Source organism: Limulus polyphemus, unplaced genomic scaffold (genome assembly GCF_000517525.1).
Source record: "Limulus polyphemus unplaced genomic scaffold, Limulus_polyphemus-2.1.2 Scaffold1643, whole genome shotgun sequence".
Taxonomy (NCBI): domain Eukaryota; kingdom Metazoa; phylum Arthropoda; class Merostomata; order Xiphosura; family Limulidae; genus Limulus; species Limulus polyphemus.
In genome coordinates, this window is record NW_013667253.1 from 167,945 (window position 1) to 178,110 (window position 10,166).

Below are 10,166 nucleotides of genomic sequence, written 5' to 3' on the forward strand. Positions count from 1 at the left end.
AAACAACAAAAGTGTGGACTGACATTGAACGGTATAAAAAGCTGAGCGAACAAATGCCATAAATTTACATGAATCAGTTTCATTTGAACAAATTATAATACATTTATATTAATCACAGATTTACTTGATTATCTACGATATATTCATATAAAGCATTCTTAATTTTTATGTAAAAAGTTTTCATATGCTGATGCTAAGAAGACCCTATTAACCACACAGAAAGACACAAAAACAAGAAATCCCAGGTAATGTAGGTCTGAACTGTCGCTGCAAACAGGAAGTGTGCGCAGCTTGCTACTCGGCTAGGGGCACGATCTTACATTTACGTGCAATCCCGGCTGGAGTCTGTGTGAAACATAGCCAAAGCTCTGCTGTCAGCTCATGTGGCCAGGACCCTGTTAGTGAGGTAGCCACGCCCGAGAACTTCCCGGCATAGCAGCAAGATTTGCATGGAGAAGAGCTTCACAGGGACGGAGTATAGCTGTCATTGCACGGTGAGCTAAACCTCGGCTCTGATCATATAATCAAATTTAATAACAGAGATAAGCCGTTTCTACGGCGTTACGTTAGTTCGTCAGCCTCTGAAGAACGTGAAGACGCATCAAAACCTAGACTTTGTTTTGTTTGAGTACAGTTTTACTCTAGCATATGTATAAAAAGCATAAATGTTAGGAAACAATACTAAAAGAAAAAATCCTTGGTGCAAATTATGCGTGTTCTCTGTACGTCTTCACTTATCTTAGTAATCTACAATTTTCTGGGAAAGCTGACTTCACTGTAATTAACCCTTTCACCACGTGTTAAGTGCAAACTTTTAACTTAAAAATAATAAATAACTTTCATATGATAGTTTTCAACAGATCAAATATAACTATAGCCTTTAATAGGACAACTTTCCAAAATTTAAAGATAGTAAATTTTGATATGATAGCTTTCCATAGTGCAAAGGTCATGAGTGTTGATGAGATAACTTTCCTCATAAGAAATTATAGTTTTATCTAAGACTATCTGACGTACCCGTTCAAGTATGTTGAACATCGACACCTCTATATCATTCCCTCAAGGTGCCTTAAGGGTACATTCCAGGTTTAGTGACAACCGCTCCAACGGTTCGCCAGTTATAAGCGGCTACACACAGACACATGCAGAGACTTGTCAAATATTGCTTTAAATTACATAAACTTAACACTTGATACATTTGTTTTATTTGTTAAATGAAGTTTCATAGGAAGAAAGCTATGTCTGATGCGTGGGAAACTCCATGCTATAAGAATTGGTACTCTTTATGTCATATAAATCTATTTACATGTAATGAGACTAGTGTGTATGTCTGATTTTACAATTTTCGTGTATAAAAATAGAATTATAGAAATCGGGTGAGGTTTTTCATCAAAGAGTTTGGAACACGATTTATCTATTTACATTACTTTCAATTGTGGTTTGTGTCCTGTTACCGCAAAATAGCACTCCGCACATCCAAGCTGTGAGCGTGTTATAAGAATCATAGTCAAATCTTACTATTCGATTAAAATATCCCACGAATTGGCAGTGAGCGCTATTGACTTGCTGCTTACCCTTTAGTCCGTCAGCTCAAAACTAGGGACAGCTAGCGCATATAGTCCTTGTGAATCCAGAACAACCACAAAACTAGGGACAGATAGCGCATATAGTCCTTGTGAATCCAGAACAACCACAAAACTAGAGACAGATAGCGCATATTGTCCTTGTGAATTCAGAACAACCACAAACTAGGAACAGCTAGCGTATATAGTCCTTGTGAATCCAGAACAACCACAAAACTAGAGACAGATAGCGCATATAGTCCTTGTGAATCCAGAACAACCACAAAACTAGGGACAGCTAGCGCATATAGTCCTTGTGAATCCAGAACAACCACAAAACTAGAGACAGATAGCGCATATTGTCCTTGTGAATCCAGAACAACCACAAAACTAGAGACAGATAGCGCATATTGTCCTTGTGAATTCAGAACAACCACAAACTAGGAACAGCTAGCGTATATAGTCCTTGTGAATCCAGAACAACCACAAAACTAGAGACAGATAGCGCATATAGTCCTTGTGAATCCAGAACAACCACAAAACTTGGGACAGCTAGCGCATATAGTCCTTATGAATCCAGAGCAACCAAATAAGTTTAAATTATACAACCTCTTTTTAAGAACAAAGGTAAGATCGACAGCAGTTTGAATCCTTTACTGCTTCTTCACTTTAATATACACAAGCTATCAAGACCTGTATAAGACAAAAAAGATAAAATACATCTCAGTAAATATAAAAATTTCCTTCATAAAAAAGGGAAATACTACAGGAATACCACATCGGTGGACAAAAAAAACTCTTCATTATTACAGTAAGCACCAATATTTTGCATCAGCCATTGCTGGGTAACAAGTTTCATAACATTGTAAATGATAAACACGTGAAATTCTATCAGAAAACAAATGTTACTAAATTATAAATCTACAGAATATCATACTTTATTATGAACAAGTAATAAACAAAATTTGAAAAGATAAATATGATGTAGGGATGGCAATACCAAGAAGTACAGAAATAAAGTAAAGATGGATACACAAAACCATACAAAAATCCCTACATAAGTAGCCAGAAAATACTGAGTCAACGTTACAAACTTATGGTTATGAGCCACTGTTAGGCTGTATAGCACAATTCAGTTTAAATGCTTTTATTCAAACCTGAATTCACGCAACTGACAGGAATTCAACATTTAGTTGTAGATAAAAGTTATTCTTGGACAGACTTGGCTACTTAGGTAGTGATTTTTGTATGGTTTTGTGTATTCATCCCGGCTTGCTTCTGTACTTTTTGGCATTACCATCTCTACATCATACTTAATTTTTGAAAATTTCTTTATTACTTTTTTACCCTCTTTTTTTTTTTTAAAGAACTTCATTGAAGTAGGTTGATAATTGAATTTTATTTTTATAATTCAATGGCAACATATATTGTTAATATCATATCAGTTTCTCTAATTTTGAATTAAATTGGGGACCAGTGAAACAGGAATGGTTCTTCAAGGTTGGTACAAGTGCCCTGGAGTGCTGGACCGACGTTAAGAGGATATTTACAGAACCCACCCCTTCCAACTCACTGCATGTGCATACAATCGACTCCACCACATGCTAGGGTCATGTAGATTAATACGGAAGACATTATACAGATCCTAGGCCATGAAGTATGATACCACGCATACACACACACACACACATCAAACTCAACCTCACGGAAGATTTGAAGAAGAGTAGACCGATATATAATGCATTGTTTTGATAATTAAGAAACTGGTGTTTTTAAATTCAGACATCAATAACATGTACACAGATTTGTCAATTGCATAAGTGCTTGATCTTCTTGATATCTTGAATATTAATTTAGATTATTATTTATTTATTCACTGTTTTGGCTGGCATCATGTTTGTGCAAGGAAAAGTCACAAACGATTGTTATATAAGAACAATTTGTGCTGCCACAACTGTTATTTATGAATCATGAAAATAATAAATACTTATACATTGAATTCACTACTAAGTAGTAGTTTTCCTTTTTATTATAAATACATGTGGTAAAAGAACAGAATAATATTACTATTATACAAGCTGTGAAAAACTCGATAATGGCAGTTAGGTGCTCAAATAAGAGTATAACTCAACTTAAGAAGTTATTTGTAAGCATCATAGAGTAATAGATTGAATGCAGCTGCCATTCTCTCGGCCCATTTCTACATACTAAGAACTACCGTGCTTAGTGATAGCCTTTTCCCAAGTACCCTTAAAATTCTTTTCTGTCGTATTAAAGCTATTGCGAAAATTTCACTCTTTTTTTTGGTTAGCGTGGGAGAAGAAAAAAGAAAAGTGAAAACTTTGGTTCTTTAGCTAGTTCCTAGTTCTCCACTTTAACAACACTTTTAAATTAAACTAGGAATCTCACAAACCGTGAAACACTCGATAATGGAAATTATGTGATCAAATAAGGCTACAACTCAACTTTAGCAGATATTTATAAGCATTATAAAGCAATAGATTGAATGCGGCAGCCATTTTTTCACGGCCCATCCCTACATACTAAGCACTGTCGTGCTTAGTGGTAAATCGGTCACAGAAAGAAAATAAACGTAACACTTGAACTTCAGTAATAAAGAATTGTTACGCCATTACAATAGACAAATTACCCCAAATTTTAGTATACAACCATTGGCACAACATTACAATAAGTACACCAAATGATATTAGGGACACTCTTCACGTGTTAGATAGACGCAACACAGTAATCAGGAACAACTATTACAACATTAAAATAGGCCCGAAATATCAACACTTTATTACAAAACAGCTGTCATAGCATTAATGTAATACACAAATAATCAATTTTTATTAGGAAAGAATTGACACAAAACTGTAATTTGCCCAATATATCATCATTTTATCAGTGGATATAATTATCAACAGGTTTAAACACATTAATGTTTATTGTGAAATAAATATTTCATTAGGAAACATTATAATATTTATATCATTCCAGTATTTATTAGGAAATAATTGTCAAACCATTAAAACAACTGTTACACGAGTTTATCAGGTGCATCGTACCAACATTTTAGTAGGAAACAGTTTCACACCATTACATCATGTTCATCATCAACATTTTATTACGAAACCATTGTCATAATATTACAACACATGGATCATCAACATACTGGTACGAAACAATTTCACATCATTACAATAGATACGGCACCAACATTTTATTACAAAACTGTTGTCACACTATTACAACATTTTCTTGGGAAGCAATTGTAACATCATTACAACTACCACATCATACCAGCATTTTATTAGGAAACAACTGTCACACGAATACAATAGGGGCATCGTACCAATATATTGTTATGAAATAATTGCCACGCCATTAAAACAGGTGCATCCCAACATTTTATTACGAAACATTTGCCACACCATTACAACAGATATCGGTATGAAACAATTTTCACACTGTTAAAATAGATACATCATTAACAGTTTATTTTATTAGGCAAAATTTATCAAACTTACTATAGGTGCGGCATAAACATTTTATTACAAAACTATTGTCACATTAATATACCAGTGCATCATCAACGTTTTGTTGGGAAACAAGTGTGATACCATGACAAAAGATGCATCATATCAAAATTTATTAGGAACAAACTGTCAAACGATTACAAATGGTGCATCTTCAACATTTTCATAAGAAATAATTATCACACTATTACAGCAGGTGCATAACATCAAGATATTTTAGGAAACATTTGTCACGCTATTAGAACAGATGCATTCCAGCATTTTACTAGAAAACAATTGACACACCATTCAAAATAGGTACATTGCGCCAACATTTTATTAGCAATAACTTTTATTACCTTTACACCAGGTTCATCATCAAGGCTTTATTATGAAACAGTTGTCACACCGCAACAACATCGCCATCATACTAATATTTATTTAGGAACCAAATGTTACACCATTACAACAGCCACATAATATCAGCATCTTAACGGGAAACAATTGTAACACCACAGCTTGTGTATCATCAACATTTTGTGAGAAAATCATTGTCATACCATTACATCAGGTGCATCATCAGCATTTTATAAAGAAAAAATAGACATACCGTTACAACAGGTGCATTACATCAACATTTTATAAAGAAAAAATAGACATATCGTTACAACAGGTGCATTACATCTACATTTTGTTGCAAAACAATTATCACAAAATTACAACAGGCAAAAATATCAACATTCGAACAGAAAACAATTACCACAACATTACAAGTACATCATCAACGTATTGATATGAATAATTTTCAAACCGTTACAGTATTATTAAGAAAAAATTGTCACATTACAATAAGTACATATACTAACATTTGGTAAAGAAATAATTATCTCCCCATTACAACAGGGGTATCATCATTTTATTACAAAACAATTGTCACACCACTACAACAGAAACATCTTCATTACTATATTAGGGAACAATATGAACATTTTATTATGAAAAAAATGATGCATCATCAACATTACCAAAGTTGCATCATCACATTTTTTATTTTTGGCGAAACAGTTATCACATGCGAGAATCAAAAACACTTTATTAGAATACAAATGTTACATCATTACCACAGAAGTATCATATTCTCATTTTATTAGGAAACCGTTGTCATACTACTACAGCAGGCATATTATACGATTGTTTTTTTACGAAACAGTTGTAACACCATTTCAACAAATGAACCATCGATATCGTATTAGGGGATAACTGCGATACTGTTTCAACACATGCACCATCATAATTTTATTACGGTACAATTGTCACATCATTTCATCAGGTGAAGCATCAATATTTGATTACAAAACAATTGTCAAGTCATTACATGTTTATGAACAACCTTCTGGTAAGAAACAATTGTCACACCATTTCAACAGGGGTAGCGTCAGCATTTTATTACAAAACAATGATAACATCATTACGACACGAACATCAAAAGAACATGGTCACCATCAACATTTTAATAGGAAAGAATCATTACACCATTTTAACAAGTGCCATCATCAACATTTTGGTTCGAAACAATTGTCAAATACTCACAACAGCTCAATTATATCAACGTTATATTAAGAAACAATTATTATACCATTATAGCAGGCGTTTCATCAACATTTTATACAGAAACAGTATAACAGATGCATCATAAAAGCATTTTATGAAAACACATTAGTCACACCAATAGAGCAGTGCATCATCTACATTTCATTGCAAAATAATTGCCACGCTATTACACCAGGCATCAACATTTTATTAGGGAACAATTGTTAAACTATTATTGAAGTCACTTCATCAACATTTTGTTGGGAAACAGTTTTTACACATTTAAAGAAGAAAATGATATTAACATTTTATTAAGAAACAGTTGTTAAACCATTAAAACAGGCATTTCATCACTATTTAGTTAGGAAACATTTGATACTCCACTATAACAGGTGGATCATCAAACTTTATTATGAAACAATTCTTAGACAATTAAAAGTAGAAAATAGTATTAGGAAACATTTGCTAAACCATTAAAACGTTTTGTCACACCATTGCAACTAGTGCATTATCAGCATTTTATTATTAAATAATTTTAACACCACTACATCAGGTTTGTCATCAAAATTTAATAAGAAAACAATTGCTATACCATGTCAGCATGTGTATCATTAACATTTGATTAGGAAACAATAGTCACAACAGGTGTATCAACAATGTATTACAAAGAAATAATTATAACAACAAGGTAATACGTGAATCATGCCAATATCTTATTAGGAAACAGTTGTCATACAATTAGAACAGGTGCATCGTCAATATTCTATTATAAAGCAAATGCCACACCATTACAACGGGTACAACATCAATATATTGCTACGAAACAATTTTCACACCATTACGATAGGTACATTATGAACATTGTATTATGAAACAATTGTCGCAAACTTACAATAGGTATATAAAACAAAATTTTATAAAGAATCAATTATCTCAATTATCTGAATGTTAGTTTCGTCTGTAACGATGTGTGGAAATCTAGTCTGTATTTGATGGATTTAAGTTTGGTCTCTACTTGATGGGTGTATTTTTTGTTTGTACTTGATAGGTGTAAGTGTAGTCTCTAATGATGAATGTAATCTAGTCTGTAGTGGATGGATGCAAGTATAGTCTGTAGATGATAGATGTAAGTGTAGTCTGTAATTGATGGATGAAAGTCTAGTCTGTTATTGGTGGATATAACTATAGTGTTTAACAATGGGAATAAGTTTTTCATATTTGATGGATGTGTATAAATATAGTATGTACCTGATGGGTGTAACTCTATTCTGTAACGATGAATGTGAGTCTTCTCCTTCTGTTTTTGTAATTGTGGACTGATTGATCAATGTAAGCCTGGTCTACACTTGATGGATGTACGTCTAGTTTGTAATTCGTGAATGTAGGTCTAGAGTATACTTGATAGATGTAAGTCCAGTGTTTAACGATAGGTGTAATTCTACTCTGTAACAAGTAAATAAGTATTTTCAGTATTTTATGGGTGTTAGTCTAATCTGTACTTAATAATTAAAATTACTGCCTTTATTTGATGGGCGTATTTTTCGTCTGTACTGGATGGATGTAAATTTAGTCTCTAACGATCAATATAAGTCTATTCTGATTGTAGGTTTGAAAAATTTTGGTGTAAGTCTATTCTGTACTTGATGGATGTAATTCTAGTCTGTAACTGATAAACGTGAGTCATGTCTGTAGTTGACTGGCAAAAGTTTATTGTTTATTTGATGGATATAAGTATGATATTTGCTTGATGCGTGGACGTCAAATAATTAATTGATGGATGTACGTTTAGCCTGAACATGACAGATATGAGTCTAGTCTTTAACAATGTACGTAAGTCTTGTCTGTGCGTGATGAGTGTATCTGGTTTATATTTGATTGATCTAAGTCTAGTCTGCTCTATATGAATATTACTGGGATATTTAACGATGAGAGTAAGTCTTTCTGTACTTGCTGGATGAAATTCTGATCTGTAGTGATCGGTGTAAGTCTAATCTATAGTTGAATGATGTAAGTCTAATCTGTACTTGATAGGTGTATTTTTGTGAGTGTAATCTCTAACAATGAATGTAAGTTTAGTCTTTACTTGATGGATATGAGTCTTGTCCGTAACAATGTATGTACGTTATGGGTGTATCTGGTCTGAAATTCATTGATGTAAATCTAGTCTGTTTTTATGGATATAAATGTAGTATTTAACTATGGAAATAAGTCTTTCTCTATCTGATGAGCGTAATTCTACTATGTAACGATGGATGTAAGTCAAGTCTCTACATTATCAATGTAGTTTAATCTGTACCTAATGTATGCAACTCTGCTTTGTCTTTGATGGACCTAAGTGTGGTCTGTACTTGATCGATGTAATCCTGGACTGTAGTTGGTGGATATAAGTTTTGTCTCTTTTTGATATATGTAATTCTAGTCTGTAACGATGCATGAAAATCTAGTATATCATGATGAATGAATCTAGTCTGTATTTGATGGAAGTAAGTCTATTGTGTATTTCATGAATGCAAGTCTAATACACACTTGTAGGAGGTAAGTATGTTCTGTACTTGACGGATATAAGGCTAACCTGTACTTGATGGATGTAGGTTCAGTCTGCACTTGATGTATATGACTGTGGTCTTTAATGAAGGGTATTAGCCTCTTCTGTACTTAGTGGATGTAAGTTTAGTCTTTAGAAATGTGTGTAATTTAATATTTTTGTGACAAATATACGTCTAGTCTGTAGTAATGAGTGTAATTCTAGTCGGTACTTCATTGATGTAAATTTATTCTGTAATTGATTAATATAAGTCTAGTCTGTAACGATGTGTGTACGTACTGTCTAAAATGGTGGGCGTGAGTGTATTCTGTAACGATGGATGTAAGACTAGTCTGTACTTTTCAGGTGTATTTTTCGTCTGTACTTGATATGTGTAAGTCTTAGTGTATAACAATGGATATAATAAGTCTAATCTGTACTTGATTCATGAACATTTAATCTGTATTTTGTGGGTGTAAGTATAGTCTGTACGTGATAAATGTAAATCCAGTCTGTAATAATGGTTGTAAATCTGTTCTGTAATTATGTGTAAATATCTAATCTATACTTGGTGGATGTAAGTTAGTTTTTCTGTACTTATGAATGTATGTCTAGTCTGTAACTATCGGTGTAAGTCTAGTCTGTAATTGATGGATATAACAGTAGTCTTTAACAATGGATGTAAATCTAGTCTGTATTTGATGGATGAAGTCTAGTCTGTACTTGATGGATATAACAATATTTTTTAACAATGGGTGTAAGTCTTGTCTGTAACGATAAAGTAAATCTGCTCTGTTTTTGGTGGATGTAAGTCTGGTCTCTATTTCATGGATATAAGTATAACTTATAACGGTGGATGTAAGTCTGGTCTCTATTTCATGGATATAAGTATAGCTTATAACGGTGGATGTAAGTCTGGTCTCTATTTAATTGGATATAAGTATAGCTTATAACGGTGGATGTAAGTCTGGT

General features: G+C 33.1%; 1 protein-coding gene across 1 annotated transcript in view; it reads left to right on the forward strand.

Moving 5' to 3' along the window:
• Window positions 1-374: 374 nt before the first annotated feature.
• The window catches only part of LOC106464416 (protein dispatched-like), a 79,608-nt gene continuing 69,816 nt past the window's right edge, over window positions 375-10,166 (forward strand). The window contains exon 1 of the mRNA XM_022392123.1: window positions 375-494. The gene's annotated coding sequence lies outside the window, so the exon portion shown is untranslated. The remainder of the gene's footprint in view (window positions 495-10,166) is intronic.